Source organism: Talpa europaea (genome assembly GCF_964194135.1).
Source record: "Talpa europaea genome assembly, chromosome: X".
NCBI lineage: Eukaryota > Metazoa > Chordata > Mammalia > Eulipotyphla > Talpidae > Talpa > Talpa europaea.
This window is the reverse complement of record NC_140081.1, coordinates 95,024,124-95,033,370: the sequence shown is the minus strand read 5'-3', so window position 1 is coordinate 95,033,370 and position 9,247 is coordinate 95,024,124.

The window sequence follows — 9,247 nt, the reverse complement described above, 5'->3', positions numbered from 1 at the left end:
CCTCCTGTCCCCTCTCTGTCCCCACGACCTCCCTGCTCTCTGGTGTGCCCCCCCCCCCCTTTGGCCCAGATATCAACTAAGTCACCTAGAAACCTGCCAGCAGAGAGCAGCAAGCAGGAAGGGGAGCGGGGCTGAGGGAAACGTGCACATCTGAAGGGACAGAAAGTGGCTTCATGGCATCTTAGGGGCAGACGAAGGGGGCCTGGAGTGGTAGTGGTTAAGGGCAGGGGCTTTGAACCAGGTCTTCCACAGGCCAGGGCCCGCCTGGGCTCGTGCCCCCACCTGCCCCATGGCGATCCTGCCGGGGTCCGATGAGTGAGAGGTGAAAGGGCCCTGCACCCAGCAGTCGGCTTTGCCTGGGGAGGCCCACTGCTGGGCAGGGCACTGGAGCCTTCTGGTTTCTTGCCTCTCCAGGGTCAGGGAACACCCCATGTGGGGCACACTTTACACTTGGGGGCTCTTCCCCATAGTTGGGGCTATGCCTGGGGTGATACTTCTGTAAATACAGTTCTGGTGCCTAAAAGGTTCTTGTCTCTGTGGTTTGCAGTCTGCAATAAGCCGGCCAAAGGCCCACTGAGTCACTTGCCTGGCCCTCTAATTTGGGGGCCACTCCCAGACCAGCCAGGCAGCACCTCAGTCCTGGGCCTCCCTCTCCTGTCCCTGCCCCCAGCCCAGCTCTCTCTGCGCCACAGACAGGCTGGACCCCAGCTGCAGCCACTCTGGGAATGGCGTGTCCCTGCTGCTTGAGGAGCTGGGGCCTCCGTCCTCTCAACTCCCAGGCCCAGAGAAGGCCGCCGGGGCAGGGGCGGGCAGGCGGACCTGGGCAGGAAGGAAGAGCAGGCATTTCCTCAGGAGGAGGCTGCTTGCCGTGTCTTAGCGCCGCAGGACAAGGTTGTGGAAGCGCCAGCCCATGGGGTAAGAGGAGTCACGCTAGGTACAGGGGTATGGAGGTGCAGCGTCTGGGGGACCAGTGCTCTCTCCCAGCATGTGCCGCACCTCTGTGATATCACCAGACAGACCCCCAAACTCCAGCCTGGACATGTCCCGCCCAGGGCCCCGGCGCACTCCTCAGCCTGGAGGTCCCTCCCCAGGAGACCCTTCTCCTGCCAGAAGGTGCCGGTGACCCGCCTGAAGTGGGGATGAGCCCAGCAGTGGCCCAGGCTTCCTAGGAAAGCACCCTCGGCCCAGCCATTGCCGGTGCCTGCTGGAGCAGACAGGTCTCTCAGCCCTTGTGGGGTGGCCCGTTCTCCCCGTGTCCAGCCAGGAGCCCCAGAAAGCGTGCAGGGTAGGTGGTCAAAGCATTGGGGTGGGGAGGTGTCACAAGGCGAAGAGAGCACAAGGGAGGCCCGTCTGCAGGGCAGGCCAAGCCCTGCCAGCTTCCCCCGTGCTGTCTGTGAAGGACAGCACAGCACATCCCCCACAGCTGGTGTGCAGCTGTTCAAGGCCTGGCTTCCGGGGGGGGGGGGGCCTGGAGAGAGATTGGCACCTGAGGGCAGGCTTCCCACCACTGGTCCCCTTTAGTGTGGGTCCCTGAAGGGCAGAGCCAGGGAACCTGGTCAGGGGCCCAGGGTGTATTTCCCAGTAGCCGGAGGGGGCCCTCTATAGAGGTGGTAGCCCCCGAGAGACCCCTGCCCCCTGAGCTCTGGCCCACCCAGCTGTCAGGCCCATGAGCCTCTGGAGCTGGGGGAGAGAGCAGCCATAACTGGTGTTCGAGGGATGCAGCGGGGCTGGGACTGGCCTGGCCGATGAGGCTCCTGCTAATGGGCCCCAGGGAGAACAAGTTGCTACAAAGCATGCTGGGCCTCAACTCTCCAGAAGCTTCCGGTGCCCATGGCCATGGCCGAGGCGTGGCTGCTGAAAGCTGGCACTCTGTGCCAGAGCTTTTTTTGACCTTCCCCTGAGGACATAATCACACAGCGGCTCACCACCACCAGGCCTATAATTTCAGGGCCCAGAGGGGGTCTGTGGAGGCCAGCGGGCATCTAGCTATCTTTAGAGGCCTGGCCTGGGTCGTGGCTAGGCAAGGGAAGGTGGGCACGGTGCTGCTGGGCAAAGGGGGTGTGACTGGTATGTGACTAGGGTGGGGCAGGGACGCCAGGCTCTGCTGAGGTCCCAGAAGGAGATAGCCCCCACCCCAGGCCCTCCTCTCTACCCCTTGTGCTCCTCATCTGTGTGCCCCTCCTGGCCCCACTGGCCTGACCCCCAGCTCCAGCCCTGCCACCTGAGGACCCCTATCTCAACCCAGGAACCCATGGGCACCTCCTTTCTCGCTCCCACCTGATCCCCATCTCTTCTACCTGGTTGTCACTGCCATCAAAATTGTCACTCCTGTGTCCTCTCGGATGCCCAGCACTTTGACCGGGCTGTGCCCTCTGGTGGAGAGCAGTCACTGAGATCCCCACACAGGCAGCACAAACAGAGGGCTCGCAGGTGAGGAAGCGGGCTGCAGAGACAAGGCAGAGCACAGACACCCCTGCCTGGGGCAGTCTGAACTGGGCTCCCCACCAGAGCTATCGCCACGTCCCTGCCAGGGCTGAAGCTCAGCTTCCAGCTGCAAGCACCTCGCGCCCTGCGCCGAGGCCCAGCACTTGCGAGGAACGGCTTGGCCCAGGCACGCCCCCTTTGCTGGGTAGCCCCCTACCGATGACAGCTCCCCTGGCTGATGCGGGCCCAGCCCAGCTCCAGCACACCCTTGGTCACAGGTCACCTCATTGGGCCCCTCTCTGCACCTGTCTGTCCCTCCCCCAGGTGGGGGTTCCGAGAGTCTGCCAGCAAACTTCCTGGGTGCTCATCATTGCCTCTGAGTTGGCTTCTGGGGAGACTGTGGTGGCGCGACACTAGAGGCGGTGTCTGTGGCGTGCTATTCCGGGCCATGTTACTCTTAAAGGTCAAGGAAAGGTTGGTCCCATGCCTGGGTTTAGCCTAGCTGATAGCAACCTCCGGCCCAGGGGCTTCCTGCCTAAGAAGTGGGGTTCACGGCCCCCACCGGTGGGCTTCCTTGTCCCGCCTTCTCCTCCCACACCCCCTGGCCTGACCCACTCAGTGGGAGTAGAATGGGGACGGGGGAAGGCCCACACTTCCTGTTTCTCCAGGGCCTGACTTCTGCGACCCTGGGCAGAGGGGGCTGGGGGCTTGCTAGAGGAGGCTGCAAGGCCAGGGGGGTGGCGCCAGGAGAGCTGGGAAAACAGTGGATCCTCCGCTTCACGCTAGAGCCTTGAGGGCTGCTGACCTTTGACCCAGCCCAAACAGGAAGTGCCATATCTGTGGCCCGAGACAGGGAGCAAGAGGAATGCGGGGATGAGTCCAAAGCAAACAGCACGCCAGATTCCCAGGCCTGTCCCCGCCCCCCTGCCGGAGCCTGGCCCTTTCTCAGCAAAGCACTGGGGTGGGGGAGGAGGCGCCAGAATGGGACCCAGGCAAGAAGTGGTTCCCAGGCCCCTACGTCAGCCTATAGAGGAGGAAGTGGTGGCAGTGGTGAGCAAGCACTTGAGGTCTTGACCCCACCTCCGGTGGCACTGAAGCCTGGGGCCTGTCCTGTTACCCCTGTACCTCAAGGCCTGCCATTTGGCTGTCATTCTGCCACATACCACCCCGAGGGCCCACTCCCTGGTCAGGAGCCAGGCCTGCTGAGCCCCCTGCCGGCAGTGGCCCTATCCCTCACTCTCCCTCCTCCGCAGAGGGCACGGGGTCATCCTGAGCTGTGGAGGTGGGTCCCGAGGCCCGGCCCCGGCCCTGGCGGCCCCTCACACGGGCAGGGAAGGGGCACGCAGCGCACCCAGGGCCCTCACCCGGCACGGCTGGCCGGTCCGCCTCAGGGCTCAGACGGGCTGGGCCCACACAGCTCCTGTGCGCGCCATGGCCTCCCCAGCCAGGCAGACGGTCAGCTACTCTGCCCAGGGGGCGGTCCCCACTGGGTCCCCAGGGTCCTCCTGGCCTTCCCGGTGCTCCCAAAGGATGAAGCACTGCTCTCCACAGTTGTGCTGCAGCTGCTGCCCCTTCCCTCCCCACTGGGACCAGGTTACAGGACGGCACATCCTCAGTCAGGACCCACTGACCCTGGTCGCACATCCCTGGGCCAGTTGCTAGACCTGCCCACAGCCGGGCTTCTCACCTGTGCACTGCAAGGAGGGCTGTGCCTGTCCCGAGTCCTGGGGACCCCTCCCCGGCCTGCGGATTGGGGGGCCAGGATGGAGGCCTTGGGACCTGGATGGGAAGGGAGAGTTAAGGCGTCCTAGCTTTGGTGCAGGTATGGGTGGGCGAAGCCCAGGACAAAGAGCAGGTGCCAGTGTCTCCTGTGCCAGCTGCCCTGCCAGCTGAACCCACTTCTGCGTGTGTGCCTGGGCTAGGGATGCCCTCTGGGTGTGAGCACAGAGTCTGTCCTGAGCGGCCTCAGCGTGGCCCCCAGATATCCTGGGGCTGAGCTGCAAGAGGAAATCACGACCCCGACCTGGGTGGGTGTTGGTGGGAAGGTTCTCAGAGAAGCTTCTAGAACTAAACAGTCTTAACTCCCTGCTGACAAAGCAGTGTCCAGGGTGCAGCCCCAGGGCTCCAGCACAATGGGGAGCCAGCTTGCTTGCGCATGCGCTTAGATCCAGGAGGGAGGCTGGCGGAGGCGCCTGTGGGCTTGGGTGAGATGCATTTATCATGATGTTCAAGTCTAAGCCAGCACCGCCCCGCTGGGCCATTTACTAAGGGAAGAGGCCTCAGCAGTCAACGGGAAGTGGGTGCAACTGAACCAGCAGGGTCCTCTAGATCTTTCTCCCAGTGGTGCCAAGATTACATAAAGCTGGGCTCTGGTCAGCCGCATCCCCAGTCCCACAGGAGAGGGGAGGACCAGGGAGGCAGGTGGGGCTGGAAGTGCTTCCCTCCCGCTGCCGGGGCCTGCACGCAGGAGAAGCCTGGGGGTGGGACGCTGCTCGTCCATGAGGTTGTTCTCCAGAAGGAATTCAGGGGCAGGTGTCCATGGAGTGGGGATGGCAGGGCCCAGCAGAAGCAAGAGGACACCAGAAAGGGGAGGCAGACAAGGGGAGACAAAGAGGGCCCCACAGTGAGAGGGGGATAAGGCATAGAGAGCTGCTGCTCCTTGCTCTCCCCTTGCTCCCCACTCTCCAGACCTGCTGGCTGCAGTCCTCCACCTTGGCCAACCGAACTGCTGGCCACTGGGCACAGTTTCCCAAAACAGCAACCATGATGGAAGCGGTGGTGAAGGAGCGCCCCCAGTGCTGACCTGCCCCTTCCTTCCCAGGGGCTGAGGGGCCCTACCTGAGCACAGCCCCTGGAGGCCCTTGGGATGGCTGTTCCGCAAAGAGGTGCCCAGGCCATGGGAGGACGTGGTGGATGCCGGGACAGGTGCAGGACTCCAGACCCAGCCTCATGGGAACGAACCTGCGGCCAGGGACGCGTTCTGTGTGATTGTGGTGCAGCGCCGGGCGCCTCAGGTCCTCTGGCAGGAAGGACACATGTGCCAGGCAGTTGTGGGACAGGCCTCGGGTCCCCAACTTCCTGTGGGGTGCGTAGGGGCCCTTGGCCAGAGCCACAGCAACAGCAGAACTCCATATTAGGGCCTCAGCCCACACTCCAGGAGACCAGGGCACTTGTCCCAGATGACAGCGCCCCCAGCACACCTGACACTGGGCAAGGTCGGGAGGCCACAACAGGGTCACTGCAAGCCAGGCCTGTGTGGTTTCTCCGTCCTCCTCTTTCCTTGAGGGGGACCTGAGGAGGACTTTCCTGGGCCTGACCAATGAAGTAAGTGCATGCGGCTGGCCGCTCTGTGGGCACAGACACGGGCGGGCGGCTGGCCCCGCACCTGCCCTACTTAGGCCGACCCTGCCTCAGCCCTGCAGCCTGTCCACTTATCCGTCGCTCAGCTGCCTACTTCCTGTCTCGCCTGGCCTGAAAAGTAGAAGACAGAGAGGGAGAGAAAAATGAGGATCCTGGAGGGTCCAGGCCAGAGGACCACGAAGGATAAGACAGGCAGGTGATGAGTCCAGGTGTTCCACGGGGTGAGGCCATGGTTGGGCAGGGGAACAGCAGGGGCAGAGGGCAGCGATGCATCCAGAATGCGCCGGAGCAAGGCCAGAGGCTTCTCTTGGTGCCAACCTGCATCCGGGGAGGTGGGCTTAGTTGTTTGCGCTGGGGGTCCGGGTCACACTCAGCCTACCGGGGATGGGGGGCTCTCCTGCCCCCTAAGCCCTGGCCCCCTCCTCTTCCACAAGCTAGACAGAAGCTGGGCGGTGCCTGCCTGGGCTTGACTGGCCGCCAGCCCCTGTCCAGGCCCCGTGGTGGGCGTGGAGCAGCGGCCAGGCGGCCCCTCCCAGGCTGCTGTCTGCTTTCTTTTGCCCCCTTGGCAAGAGGGGGAGAGGAAAAAGGAATAATTAAACCCAAACGTCCTGGTAACTTTTTCCTGGAACACGAGGATGCTGGGCGGGAGGCACTGGTACCGGGTACGGCGGGCTGCCGGTCGCCCCCGCCCCCCTTCTCCCCCAGACCCTCAGCTTCCATGGTGGTGAGACCCCAGGGGTTGTCTGCCCAGCCCCCTGCTGCTCCCAGAACCACAAGCTGACTCCTTCGTCAGTGCCCGCGAGGGCCGGGTCTCCCGCTGGGCCCCCCTGCCAGCACCCCTACCCGACTGTCCAGACCAGACCATGGGGACTCATCCTGGACCCTTTCTGTAGTAGGGTGAGGGGTGGCCTCCAAAAGTGGTATCTACCCAGAACTTGTAAATGGGACCTTATTTGGCAAAAGGATCTTTGCAGATGTAAGTGGAGGACCCGGGAAAGCTGTCCTGGGTGGACCCTAACCCGAGCATAGTGTCCTAAGAAGAGACAGAAGCGGAGATGCCGGCAGAGAGGAGGCCGCCGGGGCCAGAGGTGGAGCTGGGAGGGGTGCGGCCAGAGCCCAGGGCCACCAGGCACCACTGGGGGCTGGGAGACGAGGGAGGGCTCCTTCCCTAGGAAGCTCAGAGGGAGCAGAGCCTGATGGCACCTGCATTTGGACTTCTGGGCTCTGGAGCTGAGGGAGAAGAAATCTCTGCTGTCTCAAGCTGCCCACTTTGCCGGACTTTGTTCAGGCAGCTCCAGCAAATGCCCGCACTCCTCTCCCGTGCCCGGTCCTCCATGCCCCTGTGGCCTCCCAGCTAAACCCAGTGCCAGGCCAGCTCTTGCCATCCATGCTGGACCTCTGGGCCCCACACTTGCCAGGTGAGCTTCTGGGGTGCTGCAGCGCAAGGGAGGTGTGGGCAAGGAGTGGTTTCTGTGCGGAAGGCAGACCTTGGAAGTTGGCAAAATCTTGGAGGAGCAGGGGGTGGCCGGGGCTACCCTGAGATCCAGGCGAGGAGGCCAGTGACCTGGAGACCACCCGAGAGGAGGCCTAAGCAACCGGGCTGGCCAGGCCCTCTGCCCTCCTGGACCACTAGGGGTTCCTTTGGTGCAGTCTCCCTCTTCGGCCTCCATGTGCCCCCGGGGTAAAGTCAGGGGTCGCTGGGGCAGTGGCAGCACTCAGGGGAGGTTGACCCTACAGAGGGCACCAGCTGGCCCTCCTGTAGCCCGTCTTGCTGTCACCTCCTCAATGGTGTTGGTGCCCAGGTGCCATTGCTGGGACGGGGCTAGGGGAGGGGCTTGCTCCCTGCCCCTGGAGGGCACCGAAAAGTACACGGGGACCGTGGCCCTGACAGAGCATGGGCAGGGGCCATGCAGCACAGTCCACGAGGCCAGCCTCTGGCTTTCTGGAAGTTGCCGCCTGCTGGTGTGGAGACCTGTGGGTTTATTGTCAAAAGTCCCCCCAGCAGTTGTGCGCGCTGCCGGCGGATGCTCCGTGTTCCGGCCGCGGTGTTGCCTCTGCCCGGGCCCTGCTCACCAGCTGGGAGGTGTGGACGCCGGGCAGGACGGTCCCACTCCCCTCTGTGCAGCCGCAGGTGGAGGGGCTGCGAGGGGCTGGATGGCATCGGGGGATAGTCTGATCCTGCGGCTGCTCCCCTCCGCCCCCGCAGCGTCAGCAACTGGCGGGCCCTGCAGGACGCAGGCAGAGAGGCCTGTCAGCCCACCCACAGCTTTGGAGGCTCCCGGGTGGCCACTGCAGCTGCAGAGCCCTGGCCCGGCCCCGAGAGGCACGCTCGTCCCGGCTGGTGCCCCCACCCTCCGGCCTGGCGGCCCTGGGTAGCCCCTCCCCTCGCCCGCACCTTTCCAGCCTCTCCCTCCGTGCCACCTGGCCTGCCTGCGCCCGGAAGCTGCCCCTCAGGCATTGTCATTGAGCTTGAGCCCCTGCCGGGTGGCAGGTAAGGTGGGCCTTGTGGACTGAGTTCCATCTAGTTCCGATCAGACTCTGGAGGTGGGGGACTGGCAGAAGAGGGGGCCGGGGTGCTGCCAGTGGGGCCTGGCCTTCAGGGTGTGGCTTGGGGCTTATCCCCATCCACGGGGCACCCCTATTTGGTGGCATTGTGGCTTCCTGGTGTGCTTGGAGACCAGGCATACCTAGGGGCTAGGGAGCCCCCCATAGTTTCTTCCAGGAGTGCTGGCCCCATACAGCACTCTAGTTGCGAACTGGATCACTCCCTGTCATTGAAGTCTTGAGGCTTTGAGGCCCAGGGCAGGGTGGGGTGAGGAGCGATGGCTGCCTGGGCCACCTGAGGGCCCCCAGCCCCTTTCCGGCCCTGCCCCCTGAGAGAGCAGGGGGCCGCCACGCACTTTGAAGGCTGGGGCGCGAGGGGTGTGGTCCGTAGGAGCCCAACTTGCTACTGCTGGGGCCTAGCCCTGCGGGCGCTGTAGCCTGAGGAAGGGGTAGGCTAAGGTGGCGGCTATTTTGTGTGTAGACACAGGGGGCCATTGTCCAGGCCCTGTGCCCCCACCCCCACCACACTGTACATCTCCTGCTGGGGGGGGCACTCACGCCCACTGCCAGCTGGGGCACGCAGCAAGGTGGCAGTCCAGTGGCCAAGGACCCACCAGAGGGGCGCCTGCCATGTGGCTTCCTGCTGCAGGCGTGGCTTCAGGGAAGGGGATAGGTGCGGGCTAGGCCGGCTGGGAGGCTCCCCTACCCCGAGCGGGAGGGGTAAGTTTGCCCCGCTCCCCCCTCCTCCTTCCCAGGCCTCGGCTCTGCCTTTCTCCACACACCCCAGGGACAGGAGTCACAGATCCCTTGGTCCCCTCTTCGCCTTTTCAAGGCCTCAGAGGGGGACGCTGAGCACTAGAGAGGGTGCAGAGTGCCGCTCAGAGGCGAGTGGCTGGGCCTGGGTGCCCGAGCTGAGCTG